This window comes from Lepisosteus platostomus, chromosome 5 (assembly GCF_059453375.1).
Source record: "Lepisosteus platostomus isolate fLepPlt1 chromosome 5, fLepPlt1.hap1, whole genome shotgun sequence".
Lineage (NCBI taxonomy): Eukaryota > Metazoa > Chordata > Actinopteri > Semionotiformes > Lepisosteidae > Lepisosteus > Lepisosteus platostomus.
In genome coordinates, this window is record NC_142615.1 from 44,872,216 (window position 1) to 44,887,004 (window position 14,789).

At 52.9% G+C, this 14,789-nt stretch overlaps 2 non-coding genes and 3 pseudogenes across 2 annotated transcripts; 3 read left to right on the plus strand and 2 right to left on the minus strand.

Moving 5' to 3' along the window:
- Window positions 1-8,628: 8,628 nt before the first annotated feature.
- Window positions 8,629-8,700, minus strand: trnad-guc (transfer RNA aspartic acid (anticodon GUC)). The gene has a single exon. It is a non-coding gene; the product is annotated as a tRNA-Asp (tRNA).
- Window positions 8,701-11,368: 2,668 nt separating this feature from the next.
- On the minus strand, window positions 11,369-11,531 carry LOC148667041 (U1 spliceosomal RNA). Its single transcript, XR_015937522.1, has one exon. It is a non-coding gene; the product is annotated as a U1 spliceosomal RNA (small nuclear RNA).
- A 1,507-nt stretch (window positions 11,532-13,038) lies between these two features.
- LOC148667042 (5S ribosomal RNA) lies at window positions 13,039-13,147 on the plus strand (annotated as a pseudogene).
- A 536-nt stretch (window positions 13,148-13,683) lies between these two features.
- On the plus strand, window positions 13,684-13,802 carry LOC148667043 (5S ribosomal RNA; annotated as a pseudogene).
- A 537-nt stretch (window positions 13,803-14,339) lies between these two features.
- On the plus strand, window positions 14,340-14,448 carry LOC148667044 (5S ribosomal RNA; annotated as a pseudogene).
- Window positions 14,449-14,789: the final 341 nt, after the last annotated feature.

Here is a 14,789-nt window from a genome sequence, read left to right on the forward strand (position 1 = left end):
GACTGCATTCCTAAGTGTCAGGAGTAAGTGACTCATATCTCACCTTGATCAACCAATCAGGGACTGGTAGGGCCGAGTAACCCACGTGGGACTCTGATGCCCATGGAACTTTCAGCCAATCAATGAGCTGAAGTTCCTCCAGGTAAAAACAGGCAACACAGAGAGCCTGAGAGATTCAGGGAGATTCAGATTCAGCAAGATTCTGGAGAGGATTCTGTGGACTGTTCTAAAGGGAATTCAAAGGAGAATTCCAGGGCAGGACGGCCCAGGAGCAGAAGGCTCCCAAGGGCAGGACATTCTCGCAGCGTGCCTCCTGACCATCCTGAGACTCAGCCCGGACAACCACGGAACGGCCAGTGTGTCCGAGTGCCAGAACTTTCCTTTGTTCTAAGAGTCTAGAGTGGAGGTTGCCAGAGAGTAACCAGCAGCAGGCCTCGTGAACAGGTCGGAACTGTGGACAGCTGAATCACTATTCAGAACTAGCTCTTCATCAGGAACGAACCGGTCCTCTTCCTGACTTGCTGGGACCCACAGTCATCTTTTCTCCTGTGCACAAACTTTGCTAGTTAAAGCCAACAGTGAGCATCAGCAGCGCACCGTCGCAAGCCGCACAGCACAACCTGGCACGGAGCCAGAGAGCGCGGATTGGACAACAACAGCCTGCAACTGTTTCTTTGTGCTAGCAGGAGATCTGAATCCCCAGAGATTGGATGAGTATTCAACTTCAATGCATTACAGCTCGAGAATTCAATTGTTATCCCAACCAGTTGATATCAATTTAATTCCTAAGTTATGTACTTGTTTTGAGTATCTAATGTAGAAGTTATAACCAAGTTCATTTATGAAACGGTCTAAATGCATGATATACTGAACGTATGTCCTCTTGATATATGTAACTCTTTGTAACTGACTGAATATATACCTTTTGTATTCTGATAACCCTCTCGATAAGATCTGTTAGGTTTATGTGCATATTTTATGTATTAATAAATGTATCCTCGTGTATATGCCCAAACCCTACAGAACTGGTGCCTTCAGAGAGCACACTACAGGTGTCAGGGCCATACGACAGGGGTTAACGCAGAGAGTGGTGAGGCTGGGATGTCAGGGCCATACGACAGTGCTTTACGCAGATAGTGGAGGGGGTGGGATGTCAGGGCTTGATGACACTGCTTTACACAGAGAGTGGAGGGGTGGGTGTCAGGGCCATATGACAGTACTTTAGGTAGAGAGTGGCAGGGGTAGGATGTAAGGGCCAGACCATACTGCTTAACGCAGAGAATGGCGGGGGTGGGATGTCAGGGCTTGACGACACTACTTTATGCAGAGAGTGGCGGGGGTGGGTCTCAGGGCCATACGACACATCATTAGGCAGAGAGTGGCGGGGGTGGGATGTCAGGGCCTGATCATACTGCTTTACGCAGAGAGTGGCGGGGGTGGGTGTCAGGGCCATACGACAATTCTTTACGCAGAGACTGGAGGGATTGGTGTCAGGCCCATACGACAGTGCTTAACGCAGTGAGTGGCGAGGCTGGGAGGTCAGGGCCATAAGACGATGCTTTACGCAGAGAGTGGAGGGAGTGGGATGTAAGGGCCTGACCATAATGCTTTACGCAGAGAGTGGCGGGGTGGGATGTCAGGGCTTGACAACACTGTTTTATGCAGAGAGTGGCGGCGGTGGGATGTCAGGGCCATACGACACTGCTTTACGCAGAGAGTGGTGGGGGTGGGATGTCAGGGCCTGACCATACTGCTTTACGCAGAGAGTGGTGGGGGTGGGATGTCAGGGCCTGATGAGACTGCTTTACGCAGAGATTGGCGGGGGTTGGATGTCAGGGCCATACGACAGTGCTTTACGCAGATAGTGGAGGGGATGGGATGTCAGGGCTTGACGACACTGCTTTATGCAAAGAGCGGAGGGGTGGGTGTCAGGGCCATACGACACTTCTTTACGCAGAGAGTGACAGAGGTGGGATGTCAGGGCCTGACGATACTGCTTTACGCAGAGAATGGCGGTGGTTGGATGTCAGGTCTTGGCGACTGTTTTATGCAGAGAGTGGCGGGGTGGGATGTCATGATCTGACCATACTGCTTTACGCAGAGAGTGGCGGGGGTGGGATGTCAGGGCTTGATGACACTACTTTATGCAGAGAGTGGCGGGGGTGGGTCTCAGGGCCATACGACACATCATTAGGCAGAGAGTGGCGGGGGTGGGATGTCAGGGCCTGATCATACTGCTTTACGCAGAGAGTGGCGGGGGTGGGTGTCAGGGCCATACGACACTTCCTTACGCAGAGAGTGGCGGGGGTGGGATGTCAGGGCTTGACAACATTGCTTTATGCAGAGAGTGAAAGGTTGGGTGTCAGTGCCAAACGACAGTGCTTTACACTGAGAGTGGAGGGGGAGTGATGTCAGGGCCTGATGAGACTGCTTTATGCAGAGAGTGGAGTGGTGGGTGTCAGGGCCATACGACACTTCTTTACGTAGACAGTGGCGGGGGTGGGATGTCAGAGCCTGAGAACACTGCCTAACCCGGAGAGTGGTGGGGTGGGTGTCAGGGCCATATGACAGTGCTTTAGGCAGTGAGTGGCGGGAGTGGGATGTCAGGGCCTGACCATACTGCTTTACGCAGAGAGTGGCGGGGGTGGGATGTCAGGGCTTGACGACACTGCTTTATGCAGAGAGTGGAGGGGTGGGTGTCAGGGCCATTCGACACTTCTTTAGGCAGGGAGTGGCAGGGGTGGGATGTCAGAGCCTGAAAACACTGCTTAACGCAGAGAGTGGAGGGGTGCTCATCAGGGCTATACGACACTTCTTTAGGCAGGGAGTGGCAGTGGTGGGATGTCAGAGCCTGACGATACTGCTTTACGCAGATAGTGGCGGTGGTGGGATGTCAGGGCATGAAGACACTGCTTTATGCACAGAGTGGAGGGGTGGGTGTCAGAGCCTTACGACAATTCTTTATGCAGAGAGTGGAGGGATTGGTTTCAGGGCCATACGACAGTGCTTTACGCAGAGAGTGGAGGGGTGGGTGTCAGGGCCATATGACAGTGCTTTAGGTAGTGAGTGGCGGGAGTGGGATGTCAGGGCCTGATCATACTGCTTTACGCAGAGAGTGGCGGGGGTGGGATGTCAGGGCTTGACGACACTGCTTTATGCAGAGAGTGGAGGGGTGCTCATCAGGGCTATACGACACTTCTTTAGGCAGGGAGTGGCAGTGGTGGGATGTCAGAGCCTGACGATACTGCTTTACGGAGAGAGTGGCGGGGGTGGGATGTCAGGGCCTGATGAGACTGTTTTATGCAGAGATTGGAGGGGTGGGTGTCAGGGCCATACAGCACTTCTTTACATAGACAGTGGTCGGGTGGGATGTCAGAGCCTGAGAACATTGCTTAACGCAGAGAGTGGAGGGGTGGGTGTCAGGGCCATACGACAGTGCTTTACGCAGAGATTGGCAGGGGTGGGATGTCAGGGCCTGACGATACTGCTATACGCAGAGAGTGGAAGGGGTTGGATGTCAGGGCCATACGACAGTGCTTTACGCAGAGAGTGGCGGGGGTGGGATGTCAGGGCCTGATGAGACTTCTTTATGCAGAGAGTGGAAGGGTGGGTGTCAGGGCCATACGACAGGGGTTAACGCAGAGAGTGGAGGGGATGGGATGTCAGGGCCTGACGATACTGCTTTACACAGAGAGTGGTGGTGTTGGGATGTCAGGGCCTCACGAGACTGCATTATGCATAGAGTTGAGGGGTGGGTGTCAGGGCCTGACAATACTGCTTATCGTAGAGAGTGGCGGGGGTTAGATGTTAGGGCCATACGACATTTCTTTACACAGAGAGTGGCGAGTGTGGGATGTCAGGGCCTGATGATACTGCTTTACGCAGAGAGTGGCGGGGGTGGGATTTCAGGGCATAAAGACACTGCTTCATGCAGAGAGTGGATGGGTCGGTGTCAGGTCATACGACAGTGCTTAACGCAATGAGCGGCGAGGCTGGGATGTCAGGGCCATACGACAGTGCTTTACGCAGAGAGTGGAGGGGGTGGGATGTCAGGGCCTGACAACACTGCTTAACGCAGAGAGTGGAGGGGTGGGTGTCAGGGCAATATGACAGTGCTTTAGGCAGAGAGTGGCGGGGGTAGGATGTCAGGGCCTGACCGTACTGCTTTACGCAGAGAGTGGCGGGGGTGGGATGTCAGGGCCTGATGAGAATGCTTTATGCAGAGAGTGGAGGGGTGGGTGTCAGGGCCATACGACAGGGGTTAACGCAGAGAGTGGCGGGTTTTTGATGTCAGAGCCTGACAGCACTGCTTAATGCAGAGAGTGGAGGGGTGCGTATCAGGGTCATACGACACTTCTTTTCGCAGAGAGTGGCAGGGGTGGGTATCAGGGCCATACGAAAGTGCTTAACACAGTGAGCGGCGAGGCTGGGATGTCAGGGCCATACGACAGTGCTTTACGCAGAGAGTGGCGGGGGTGGGATGTCAGGGCTATACGACACTTATTTATTCAGAGAGTGGCGGGGGTTGGATGTCAGGGTGTGACGATACTGCTTTACGCAGAGAGTGGAGGGGGTCGGATGTCAGGGCCTGACCATACTGCTTTACGCAGAGAGTGGCGGGGGTGGGATGTCAGTGTTTGACAACACTGCTTTATGCAGAGAGTGGAGGGGTGGTTGTCATGGCCATACGACACTTATTTACGCAGAGAGTGACAGGGCTTGGATGTCAGGGCCTGACGATACTGCTTTACGCAGAGAATGCCGGGGGTTGGATGTCAGGGCCACACGACAGGAGTTAACACAGAGAGTGGCGGGGGTGGGATGTCAGGGCATGAAGACACCGGTTTATGCAGAGAATGGAGGGGTGGGTATCAGGGCCATACGAAAGTGCTTAACACAGTGAGCGGCGAGGCTGGGATGTCAGGGCCATACGACAGTGCTTTACGCAGAGAGTGGCGGGGGTGGGATGTCAGGGCCTGACGAGACTGCTTAATGCAGAGAGTGGAGGGGTGGGTGTCAGGGCAATACGACACTTATTTATTTAGAGAGTGGCGGGGGTTGGATGTCATGGCGTGACGATACTGCTTTACGCAGAGAGTGGCGGGGGTGGGATGTCAGGGCATGAATAGACCGGTTTATGCAGAGAATGGAGGGGTGGGTATCAGGGCCATACGACAATTCTTTACGGAGAGAGTGGCATGGGTGGGATGTCAGAGCCTGACGATACTGCTTTACGCAGATAGTGGCGGGGGTGGGATGTCAGGGCTTGACGACACTGCTTTATGCAGAGAGTGGAGAGGTGGGTGCCAGGGCCATACGACAGTGCTTAACGCAGTGAGTGGTGAGGCTGTGATGTCAGGGCCATACGACAGTGCTTTACGGAGAGAGTGGAGGGGGTGGGATGTCAGGGCCTGACAACATTGCTTAACCCAGAGAGTGGAGGGGTGAGTGTCAGGGCCATACGACACCTTTTTTCGCAGAGAATGGCAGGGGTGGGATGTCAGAGCCTGACGATACTGCTTTACGCAGATAGTGGCGGGGGTGGGATGTCAGGGCTTGACGACACTGCTTTATGCAGAGAGTGGAGAGGTGGGTGTCAGGGCCATACGACAGTGCTTAACGCAGTGAGCGGTGAGGCTGTGATGTCAGGGCCATACGACAGTGCTTTACGGAGAGAATGGCGGGGGTAGGATGTCATGGCATAAAGACACTGCTTCATGCAGAGAGTGGATGGGTGGGTGTCAGGTCATACGACAGTGCTTAACGCAGTGAGTGGCGAGGCTGGGATGTCAGGGCCATACGACACTTCTTTTCGCAGAGAGTGGCAGGGGTGGGATGTCAGGGCATAAAGACACTGCTTCATGCAGAGAGTGGAGGGGTGGGTGTAAGGCCTGACAACACTGCTTAAAGCAGAGAGTGGAGGGGTGAGTTTTAGGGCCATATTACAGTGCTTTAGGCAGAGAGTGGCGTAGGTGGGATGTCAGAGCCTGACCATACTACTTTACGCAGAGAGTGGCGGGGGTGGGATGTCAGGGCCTGATGAGACTGCTATATGCAAAGTGTGCAGGGGTGGGTGTCAGGGCCATACGACAGGGGTTAACGCAGAGAGTGGCAGGGGTGGGATGTCAGGGCATAAAGACACTGCTTCATGCAGAGAGTGGCGGGGGTGGGATATCAGGGCCTGACGATACTGCTTTACGCTGATAGTGGCGGCATTGGGATGTCAGGGCTTGACGACACTGCTTTATGCAGAGAGTGGAGGGGTCGGTGTCAGGGCCATACGGCACTTCTTTACGCAGAGAGTGGCGGGGGTGGGATGTCAGGGCCTGACGATACTGCTTTATGCAGAGAGTGGAGGGGTGGGTGTCAGGGCCATACGATACTTCTTTACGCAGACAGTGGCAGGGGTGGGATGTCAGGGCCTGATGATACTGCTTTATGCAGAGAGTGGAGGGGTGGGTGTCAGGGCCATACGATACTTCTTTACGCAGAGAGTGGCGGTGGTTGGATGTCAGGGCAATATGACAGTGATTTACGCAGAGAGTGGCGGGGGTGGGATGTCAGGGCCTGTTGAGACTGCTTTGTGCAGAGAGTGGAGGGGTGGGTGTCAGGGCCATATGACAGGAGTTAACGCAGAGAGTGGCGGGGGTTAGATGTCAGGGCCTGACGATACTGCTTTACGCAGAGAGTGGCGGGGGTGGGATGTCAGGGCCTGACGATACTGCTTTATGCAGAGAGTGGAGGGGTGGGTGTCAGGGCCATACGACAGTGCTTTACGGAGAGAGTAGAGGGGGTGGGATGTCAGGGCCTGACAACACTGCTTAACGCAGAGAGTGGAGGGGTGGGTGTCAGGGCCATACGACAGTGCTTTAGGCAGAGAGTGGCGTGGGTGGGATGTCAGGGCCTGACGATACTGCTTTTCAGAGAGAGTGGAGGGGGTGCGATGTCAGGGTCGTAATTCACTGCTTTATGCTGAGAGTGGCGGGGGTGGGATGTCAGGGCCAAACGACATTGCTTTACACAGCGAGTAGCGGGGGTGGGATGTCAAGGCCTGAAGGTACTGCTTTACGCAGAGAGTGGCGGGGTTGGGATGACAAGACCTGACGATACTTCTTTACGCAGAGAGTGGCGGGGGTGGGATGTCAGGGCTTGACGACACTGGTTTACGCAGAGAGTGGCGGGGGTGGGATGTCAGGGCTTGACGACACTACTTTATGCAGAGAGTGGAGGGGTGGTTGCCAGGGCCATATGAAACTTCTTTACGTAGAGAGTGGCGGGGGTGGGATGTAAGGGCCTGACGATATTTCTTTACGCAGAGAGTGGTGGGGGTGGGATGTCAGGGCCTGGAGATACTGCTTTTCACAGAGAGCGGTGGAGGTAGGATGTCATGGTTATACGACAGTGCTTTCCACTGAGAGTGGTGGGGGTGGGATGTCATGGCCATAAGACACTGCTTTATGCAGAGAGTTGAGGGATTGATGTCAGGGCCATACGACAGTGCTCCACTGAGGCCTCTGCTTGAATTTGTACTCCTCCTCTCTCTCCCTATCTCTACCTCTCCCTCTCTCTACCTCTCTCCCTACCTCTCCCTTTTCCCTTCCCTACCTCTCTCCCTACCTCTACCTCTCCCTCTCTGTGGGGCCAGCAGTACCCCCTGCTGGCCCCACAGAGCGGGAGAGGTAGAGGTAGGGAGAGAGAGGGAGGAGGAGTACAAATTCAAAAAGGAGAAAATCCACAACATAACACAACACAGGCGTCGGCATGCGTGGGCTACAAAAGGAACAAGTAAAATGTTTCTTCTGGGCTGAAAAGAGAAGGAAGGAAAACAAACCGTTGCGGCGCTACGACACGAAGACGCCGAGCCAGTTGAGCACAGCAAACCCAACCTGTTCTCACAAGTTGCTTGCGCTTCAGGCGAAATAAAAGCTGCTGAGCTAAATCAGGAAAGCGGTAACTATTAGGACTGCTCACTGTTCCTCAGTCTGGGACAGGAGATCACACACTGTATTATTATTATTGAGAGACAGGCTCACTTTCTGTTCCTCAAGCTGGGACAGTGGATCACACACTATATTATTATTACTGAGAGACAGGCTCACTTTCTGTTTCCCAGACTGGAACAGGAGATCACACACTGTATTATTATTATTGAGAGACAGGCTCACTGTCTGTTCCCCAAGCTGGGACAAGAGATCACGCACTGTATTATTATTGAGAGACATCGCTCTCTCCGACCCCCGGCATCGTGTCCCGACCCACCGTGCTGGAAGCCGACGCGTGCTGTGATTCCTTTACGGAGCAGAAATGACAACCGAGGAGCCGAGAGATCATTTCAGCATTTCGCGTCTGAACGGAAAACACAGACGACCAACTCGGAATGACTTGCCTTTGACGCTTATCAAAGCGTTCTTTGTGCATCGAACAGACCCACTCACCTCTTAGTGTGGCGGGATCTGCACAGTGCATGTCGTAGCGCTTCCTGCTTTCACTTCAATGTGCTTCCTGAAGTCGAGTCGTGTGCCGTGCGGAGGCTCCGAAAGCGAGAGCAATGAAAAGGTGCACGACGCTGTGTTAGAAAACAGAGAAGTGAAAGGCAGTCCTTTCTCTAAGGAGGTAAGAGAAAAGCTACTCCCCGTCGGGGAATCGAACCCCGGTCTCCCGCGTGACAGGCGGGGATACTTGCCACTATACTAACGAGGAAGACATCGCATGCTCCGACCCCCGGCATCGTGTCCCGACCCAGCGTGCTGGAAGGCGACGCGTGCTGTGATTCCTTTACGGAGCAGAAATGACAACCGAGGAGACGAGAGAAAATTTCAGCATTTCGCGTCTGAACGGAAAACACAGACGACCAACTCGGAATGACTTGCCTTTGACGCTTTTCAAAGCCTTCTTTGTGGACGACGACTGCACCACCTAGCAGATACAAATGGGTTGTACAACTTTGAACTAGCAAATGGAAGAGGGCTAAGCCCCCTCTCTTTTAGCCCAGGTTCGATCTGTCTCCCAGAATCACCAGGGCGCACGCACACACACACACCCGTGCCGTTGAAGTGCTCTGCTTCATTTCTAAGGGCAACTCAACATTCACTCCTACCCCGAGTGCAGAAAAGACAGCGTCCGCAGCAACAACACCTCAGGTCTCTGCACAGGAGCTAAGCTGCCCCCATCTCCTCTGCTCTGCGGCTCCTGCGGAGTGGAGTCCTGCCTGGAGCCGTGTTTGCAGGCGGCGGCTCCCCGCGCCCTGTCTGTGCGTCGTGTCCAAGAGCTCCTGGGAGGAAGAGAGAGCCCTCCCACTCGGGGGCTTTTCCACGGTCTGTGTGAGGAGGGGCGGGTGTGTCCAGTAGCTTATCGAGCGGAAGCCTGGGGCGGCGGAGAGCTGTGATCGTGCAGACCTTGAGGTGTCACCTCTTTGTCTGCTTTCCCGCCCCCCCTCCGCCCAAGCTCTGCTCCAAAGTAGCCCGGCAACCCCTCACACCTGCACGTGTCACAACCTAAGGTGCGGTCATGAGACACCCATAGGGTGTCGTTCTGTTCTTGCTAATTGTTTCCTGCCCGTCGCAGGCAGGAGTCCATGCGAGGAAGATGCGCTGGACAGAGCTCAGAGGGCGCACCTGGGTGGCTTTCCTTCAGAGTGACGTTCCTGCAACACTCTCCCGCTACTCTTGGTGCGCTCATGCCGCAACACAGGAAGGCTGGAGCAGGTGGCTGTGGGCTCTCTGCACCGCCAAAATAGCTCAGTTGGGAGAGCGTTAGACTGAAGATCTACAGGTCCCTGGTTTGATCCCGGGTTTCGGCATTTTGTTTCATCGCGCCCTTTGTTCCTCTCTCCAGCGCCCCCTGCCTAAAGTGACGCGTCCCTTTCTCAGCCCGAAACACAAGCAAGACACCAGCAACAGTCCCTGCAGGTTTCCGTAGTGTAGCGGCTATCACGTTCGCCTAACACACGAAAGGTCCCCGGTTCGAGACCGGGCGGAAACAGCCTCGTTTTGCACGCTCCTGTACTTCACAGAGGTCTTGAACGACCGGTCATTTGTTCCCAATGTATTTCCGGTGCCTTCGTGCACTCTTGTACCAAACGCACGTTCCTTCTGTACGTGGAGCCGATCATTTGCAATTGGGCTGTGCCGACAGACCAGGACGAGCTCTGTCGGCTCAAAAGCAGCGCAGGACCTGCAAGAACAACAGAAAGATTAGCATCCAGCGGGGGCCTCTTAGTGAGCCCAAGATCTCATCAAGAATCGGCTCCAGCAACAGGGCTGGGCGCATTGTTCCATTCTCCGACCACTCTCGGTGTAAACAAGTCCCTCCTGGTCTCTGCTTGAAATGCACTTTCCTGCATTTGCTTTGGTGTAACTGGCTTCTCCTGCATGGGCGAATGTGAAGAAGATCCTTAGTAAGTCATTGAAGAAAACCAAGAGGAGGTCGGAGTGGCCTCTGTCGTTCATCAACGATCCAGTCAGGCAGTACTCCTCCTATTCTGCCAGTATGCGGATTCGAACCGGGGTTGTTGCGGCCACAACACAAATTCTGAGCACTATACGATCACAGCGAGTTACCGAGACATACACGGCCAGTAGGAAAGGATGTACTCTCTTTGTGTGACACTAGTCGGAAAAGTCCTGACACTGCATTTCAACTGAGCCCTAGTATACATCAACCCTTCGACACTCTGAGTGCCAACTCTCTTGTGTGTTTTCTCCATCAAGCAGGTCATGAAGGCAGCAATTACAGTTTGCTTACATGACGCACGCACAACATGGCTGTATGCTCCCATATGGTCTAGCGGTTACGATACCTGATCTTCACCCAGGTGGCCTGGTTTCAGCTCCTTGTATGAGAACGTGTCAGTTTTGCCTCCTGCTTTCCAAAGATCAGCACCATGTTTTACGCCTCCCCCGAATATCGAAGCTGCCTCTAAATCAGCAAATGAAGATGAGTCGATAAACCACTTGTTTTTCGTATAACTATACATATATTCATTTATTACTGATTTCATTCATTGAGCACGGATACAATAGAGGTACAGCCATTCACTGTTTGACATGTCTGCACTGGTACAGAACCTAGCAATCAGAAAACGGGTGAAACTGTCTTGAGAATTAGCATACAGTACCGAAGCCCCCATGACCAAATAAAGGCTAACCTCGATAATCAGCCTAAATAATGCAGACAACAGCAAAACGACTGACTTTGAAAAGGGAATGAATGTTCGGAAGGAGTAGTGTAACCAGCTTGAAATGCTTCTCCGGACCTCTAACTAAAAGAAACCGGGAACCAGCAGTGGCATCGACTCCTTTCGAACTGGGATCCTATCGCAGCTCGTGGTGTCCTAACTCTTCCGTATCTGATATTGGACCAAGCACATCAGGAGAGAGCGCGAACGCAGTCCCCCACTACCAGAAATTATGCAGTCGAGATTCCCACATTTGGGGAATTCGCAGGGGTCAGCACAGCCGGAGTGCAATGGCCGAGCCTCGCCCTGGGTGAATCGATTTTTTAAGAACTTTATTTTCTTTTCACAAAAGAATACAGGACATCACAAATTAGAAAGCTTTACATTAATATACATACTTAAAACAGTATATATGATCACATCTCATTACATTTTGACACGGTACCAGTTACATAGCAACAATTTCTTTTTTTCTGGTGTAAATCACATTCTTTACTTAAACATGATAATGTTTTTCACAGTTTCTTGAGATATTGACCTATGCTCTCTATTTCCCACAGATTTTCTGCTTCCTCCCTCCTTTCTCTCCACAGATCTCTGAGGTAATAGTTCTCTTGGGTGATGAACAGGGCCAGGCTACCTGCTGCCTTGACTGGGACCTCGATGCCTTTGAACAGCCCCATGTTCCTCACTCTCCACAGAGCGTCTTTCCCACTGTTCACCACGGCCCAGATCCTGTCAAACACGTCAGGAGGAAGTTTGACAGGAGAGATGCCGTTGTAGCGGCAATGCTTGTTAATAAGACAGAATTAAGTGGTGGTATGCTGTCCTAAATGAGGCCCCATCTCACCTTCCATCTCTGTGGTGCAGCCACAGAGAAAGTATTCATGCAGGCTGATTTAAGATGTTTTCTTTTGATAAGGGACAGCTCCCAGATGGGGATGCACTTAGCTAAGCCTGGCTATCATGATCAATGGTCATCCATTGGCGCCTATCTGTCTAGGGAGTGCCAAATGGACATCTGGACTGCATTCCTAAGTGTCAAGAGTAAGTGACTCATATCTCACCTTGATCAACCAATCAGGGACTGGCAGGGCGTGGAAATACCACGTGGGTCTCCAATGCCTGCCAAACTCTCAACCAATCAGCACACATCTGTGTCTTGGTCAAAAAGTGAGCGCAAGCTCAGATCGGGGCTCTCCTTGGCCATTGTCGCACATCCTCAGAGACAATCATGTGACAACTGCTGTTGTCTGCAAAGGGACTTGGACTTTGTTATAAGCGCAAGGCCGAGGATCCCGTACGTACTCAGAATTCAGAAAGCTTTTAAGCGCAGGAGGCGCCCTATCCCCGCTCGCTCGCTCATTCCCCTGTTCACACGTGCAGTGCGGCTTGTCCGTCTCTTTATTTGTCAGCTTTGGCGAGACACGGGTGCTTGTGTATTAGCGTGAGCGTTTTTTATTCTGATCAGGAACAGTTTTACAAGTCCGCAAAGGATCGAGGAAAGGTTTATCGCCAGCTGAAAAGAGACACAGCGCTTCGGCTGTGGAGACTTGTTCGGCTGGCGTTCGGAGAGTCGCGTTTTTCAGAATTGTATTGAGATCGTTTTCCACAGAGCTCAGATGTCAAAGCACAGCAGCAGCTCTCCACAGCGATCCTCTATAGCGCCCTTTCTCCCGCAGCACCGTCCTCATTGGAAGGAAGCAAGAGTGAAAGGCTGAAGTGAAATAGAGCGGGGACGAAGGCAGTGAAGAGAGAGAACGTGGGAAGAAGAGAAAAACGCAAGGGAAAAAAAGCAGCGTCGTAAAAGAGGTGACGGAGCTGTCCTCTCAATAAGAAGGGTGCCAGCGAGCCTTGCTCTCGCTTACTGCCACACCCCCTTGAGCACGTTTGATCTCAGAAGCTAAACAGGGATGGGCCTGGTTAGTACTTGGATGGGAGACCGCCTGGGAATTCCAGGTGCTGTAAGCTCTTAAGCGCAGGAGGCGCCCTATCCCCGCTCGCTCGCTCATTCCCCTGTTCACACGTGCAGTGCGGCTTGTCCGTCTGTTTATTTGTCAGCTTTGGCGAGACACGGGTACTTGTGTATTAGCGTGAGCGTTTTTTATTCTGATCAGCAACAGTTTTACAAGTCCGCAAAGGATCGAGGAAAGGTTTATCGCCAGCTGAAAAGAGACACAGCGCTTCGGCTGTGGAGACTTGTTTGGCTGGCGTTCGGAGAGTCGCGTTTTTCAGAATTGTATTGAGATCGTTTTCCACAGAGCTCAGATGTCAAAGCACAGCAGCAGCTCTCCACAGCGATCCTCTATAGCGCCCTTTCTCCCGCAGCTCCGTCCTCATTGGAAGGAAGCAAGAGTGAAAGGCTGAAGTGAAATAGAGCGGGACGAAGGCAGTGAAGAGAGAGAACGTGGGAAGAAGAGAAAAACGCAAGGGAAAAAAAGCAGCGTCGTAAAAGAGGTGACGGAGCTGTCCTCTCAATAAGAAGGGTGCCAGCGAGCCTTGCTCTCGCTTATGGCCACACCCCCTTGAGCACGCTTGATCTCGTCTGATCTCGGAAGCTAAACAGGGATGGGCCTGGTTAGTACTTGGATGGGAGACCGCCTGGGAATACCAGGTGTTGTAAGCTTTTAAGCGCAGGAGGCGCCCTATCCCCGCTCGCTCGCTCATTCCCCTGTTCACACGTGCAGTGCGGCTTGTCCGTCTCTTTATTTGTCAGCTTTGGCGAGACACGGGTGCTTGTGTATTAGCGTGAGCGTTTTTTATTCTGATCAGGAACAGTTTTACAAGTCCGCAAAGGATCGAGGAAAGGTTTATCGCCAGCTGAAAAGAGACACAGCGCTTCGGCTGTGGAGACTTGTTCGGCTGGCGTTCGGAGAGTCGCGTTTTTCAGAATTGTATTGAGATCGTTTTCCACAGAGCTCAGATGTCAAAGCACAGCAGCAGCTCTCCACAGCGATCCTCTATAGCGCCCTTTCTCCCGCAGCACCGTCCTCATTGGAAGGAAGCAAGAGTGAAAGGCTGAAGTGAAATAGAGCGGGGACGAAGGCAGTGAAGAGAGAGAACGTGGGAAGAAGAGAAAAACGCAAGGGAAAAAAAGCAGCGTCGTAAAAGAGGTGACGGAGCTGTCCTCTCAATAAGAAGGGTGCCAGCGAGCCTTGCTCTCGCTTACTGCCACACCCCCTTGAGCACGTTTGATCTCAGAAGCTAAACAGGGATGGGCCTGGTTAGTACTTGGATGGGAGACCGCCTGGGAATTCCAGGTGCTGTAAGCTCTTAAGCGCAGGAGGCGCCCTATCCCCGCTCGCTCGCTCATTCCCCTGTTCACACGTGCAGTGCGGCTTGTCCGTCTGTATATTTGTCAGCTTTGGCGAGACACGGGTACTTGTGTATTAGCGTGAGCGTTTTTTATTCTGATCAGCAACAGTTTTACAAGTCCGCAAAGGATCGAGGAAAGGTTTATCGCCAGCTGAAAAGAGACACAGCGCTTCGGCTGTGGAGACTTGTTTGGCTGGCGTTCGGAGAGTCGCGTTTTTCAGAATTGTATTGAGATCGTTTTCCACAGAGCTCAGATGTCAAAGCACAGCAGCAGCTCTCCACAGCGATCCTCTATAGC